The sequence below is a fragment of the Nannobrachium achirus genome (genome assembly GCF_963921795.1).
Source record: "Nannobrachium achirus genome assembly, chromosome: 4".
Classification (NCBI taxonomy): domain Eukaryota; kingdom Metazoa; phylum Chordata; class Actinopteri; order Myctophiformes; family Myctophidae; genus Nannobrachium; species Nannobrachium achirus.
In genome coordinates this window covers 58,372,404-58,376,179 of record NC_137813.1, presented here as the reverse complement: position 1 = coordinate 58,376,179, position 3,776 = coordinate 58,372,404, and the positions used below count along the sequence as shown (strand labels likewise).

General features: G+C 42.6%; 1 pseudogene across 1 annotated transcript; it reads left to right on the top strand.

The window, feature by feature from the left end:
- The first annotated feature begins 1,589 nt into the window (after positions 1–1,589).
- LOC308284291 (histone H1-like) lies at positions 1,590–2,208 on the top strand (annotated as a pseudogene). The gene has a single exon. The product of its transcript is annotated as a histone H1-like (transcript).
- Positions 2,209–3,776: the final 1,568 nt, after the last annotated feature.

The following is a 3,776-nucleotide window of genomic DNA, read 5'->3' as shown; positions in this document are numbered from 1 at the left end:
TATCAGGAGTAGCCTGTTACAGTCAGAGTGACATTTTTAAATGTTGATTTTGAAAACAGAGTGTGAGCAGGCCTGGCTTACAGTAATGGGATTCCAACCTGCATTGACCCATAAGTACTGCAACCCCCGCTGCACCCACCCAGTAGTGCTGTTGCACAGCCTCCACGACCACCGCACAGTTCACACAGGTGTGATTTTTATTTTTTACTGTCCTGTTACCTTTAATCTATCTATCTATCTATCTATCTATCTATCTATCTATCTATCTATCTATCTATCTATCTATCTATCATGCTGCATCTATCTATCTATCTATCTATCATGCTGCATAATGTGAAATTACATACAGCTTTATTATTATGATTATTATTATTATTACCCTTATTAACAAAGCACCTACTCACCCCAGCTAAAATGAACATGGTCAAATGCAGTTTTTGATTACTTTCTGAGGTACAAACTGACTCATGGATTCATAAAAAAGTATCATGTCGAATTAATATTAAGTCTGCAGTTAGTTAGTTAGTTAGTTAGTTAGTGTGTGTGTGTGTGTGTGTGTGTGTGTGTGTGTGTGTGTGCGTGTGTATGTGTGTGTGTGTGTGTGTGTGTGTGTGTGTGTGTGTGTGTGTGTGTGTGTGTGTGTGTGTGTGTGTGTGTTATAACTGGTTTAATATTGGAGCATGGCATGATATACACAATAATTCCAATTAAAATATAGATTCACTACATGTTTATTATACTTTGTCAATTGTCACTAGTCTATATTTAGCAACTCTCCATGTAGCGAGGTTTTAGGCTGGACTCACACATATGCGTGAAACATCTTCTCCGTATCGTCTGAGAATGACCACTGGGGGCGCCGTACTAATGCATTGTCAATGGAAGGTTGTTTGGTTTTTTGTCGTTGCCGTGTCTCTTGTTCAACCGCAGCCTGTCTTTTGGCCAAGAGACACAGCAACGGCAAAACACCAAACAACCTTCCATTGACAATGCATTAGTACGGCGCTCCCAGTGGCCATTCTCAGACGATACGGAGAAGATGTTTCACGCAAATGTCTGTACGCCACCTTAGGCTGGACTCACACATAATGCGTGAAACATCTTCTCTGTATCGTCTGAGAATGGCCACTGGGAGCGCCGTACTAATGCATTGTCAATGGAAGGTTGTTTTTTTTTTTGTCGTTGCCGTGTCTCTAGCTCAACCACAGCCTGTCTTTTGGCCAAGAGACACGGCAACGTCAAAACACCAAACAACCTACGGAGAAGATGTTTCACGCAGCTGCATGTGTATGGGACGCCTTAAACATTCCAAAACAAAACTCATGAGTCCCTAGGGCTCCACATGATTTGATTCTGATGTGCAACTAGTATACTATCTGCTCCACCTGTTGTTTTGACTTAAATCAAATCATTTGCCTGTGTTTTATTTGGTTTTAGTTGGGGAGAAAACACAACTGTCTCAGTATTCTGCAGCACACATAGCACTGACCCAGTGGGTTGAGTCTACATGGTTCTCACACATACTTTAAGTTCCGCCCCTGCTGCAGACTTTTTTTCAGTGCATTTGAAACTCCAACCAGAAGAGAATCATGGCAGAAGTCGCCCCAGCTCCAGCTGCCGCCGCCCCAGCCAAAGCAGCCAAGAAGAAGGCAGCACCCCGACCCAAGAAGACCGGCCCCAGCGTCGCTGAGCTTGTCGTCGAGGCAGTTTCCGCCTCCAAGGAACGGAGCGGTGTGTCCCTGGCTGCGGTCAAGAAGGCTCTAGCCGCCGGCGGCTACGATGTTGAGAAGAACAAGGCATGCACGTGTCAAGATCGCCATCAAGAGCCTGGTCGCTAAAGACACCCTGGTTCAGCTCAAAGGCACCGGCGCGTCTGGTTCTTTCAAGATGAACAAGAAGGCAGAGGCGGTGAAGGCGAAGAAGCCTCCTGCTAAGAAAGCAGTTAAAGCAAAGAAGCCCGCTGCTGCCAAGAGGCCTGCAGCGGCCAAGAAGCCCAAGAAGGCGGCAGCAAAGAAGCCAGCAGCTGCCAAGAAATCACTGAAGAAAGCCAAGAAGCCTGCTGCCAAGAAAGTAGCAGCTAAAAGCCCGAAGAAGGCCACCAAAAGCCCCAAGAAAGTGGCAAAGAAGCCCGCAGCAGCCAAGATATCTCCAGCAAAGAAAGTTGCCAAACCCAAGGCGGCAAAGAAGGCAGCACCCAAAAAGAAGTAAACTGTCAGTTCTATGTATATTCACACCCACAAAGGCTCTTTTAAGAGCCAACCACATTGTATTATAAGGGTGCTTAGTGCCTGACTGTGTGTGGAAAGCCTTAGGCATGCCTGCTACAAATTACGTAATTATACAATACACACACACACACACACACACACACACACACACACACACACACACACACACACACACACACACACACTTGTCCCTCTGTCCCACTGATTACACACATAAGCTTAATGTTGTTTTCATAGGCAAGTGAATGTCCCTTTTAGAGTGTTTCTATTCTTTCATAAGTGATTTTAGTGCAACACAGTCTCACTGCCTGGGAGTCATATTCTGACGTATGGGCAGAACGGCGCTGAGTCACATTCTGACTCCCCACCAGTCACCGTTTGACTAAAGGGACGACCGACGGCGGTCACGTGCTGTCCGTGGGTTCCCATTGACACAATAGCAATACACAACGTGAGTTAAAATACATGATTGATTGCATTATATAACACACCTTGCCACCCAGATAACACTGAAAAATATTCTGAGCATTTTCATACCAGGCTGGTAACTCTCTGATTTATACTGGATGAGAACTAGAGCTCTGAAGTTGTTATATTTTACTTTCAAATTGCTTCCGCATTCCTTGTGTACGTGCTGACGTCATTAGCAGAGGTGGAAAAAGTACTCACATTTTCTACTAAAGTAAAAGTATCAATACTTTGAAAATAGCAGATCTAGCAGCTCACAACGCGTCGTTGTGAGCTTGTAGATCGGCTATTTTAGAATAGTCACGGTATAAAATAGGGCTAAAGTGGTATATGTATGTTTTATTATAATTTATATCAGCAAAGTAACTATAGTAACCTATAGGCTATATACTTTTCAAATAAATGTAGTGGAGTAAAAGTACAACATTTGGATCCCAGATGTAGTGGAGTAGAATAAAAGTATTTGCATTTGGAAATACTCAAGTAAAGTACAAATACCTCAGTCAAAACTGTAGTTAAGTACAGTACTTAAGTAAAAGTACTTAGTTACTTTACACCACTGGTCTGCCAAAATGATTTAATAAACTATCATCCATCCATCTATCTATCTGTCTGTCTATATACATACACTCTTCATGTCAATATCTATATATCTATTGATCCATCTATTGATCTACCGATCTATATCTGTGCGCTCATCTAGCAATGAATTAATAATATTTTATTGTCCTAGATAATGTAATGGCGAGACAAGTGCTCCCACAAACTCACACATCCGTTTCCGTTTCCGCCTCAATAACACGTTTAGTTTAGTGCATAATACATTTATTTAGTTTCCATAATTTGCGTTTCATTATTTATATCGAATGTTATCGGAGTTGGTCCATCACGTTGTTGTTATCTATGTTATTTTAATTATTATTGTTGATTTAGCCTCCCATCAAATGACGTCCTTCCTCCCATGATGGAGTGCATGTTGGGAGTTGGAGTTGTTGTCGTTGTTGTTGTTGTGAACCAGAGTGAATACTTCCAGATGCGCGTTGGCTTTCTTCTGCAGCAGGTATGTAATAATAACTTTAC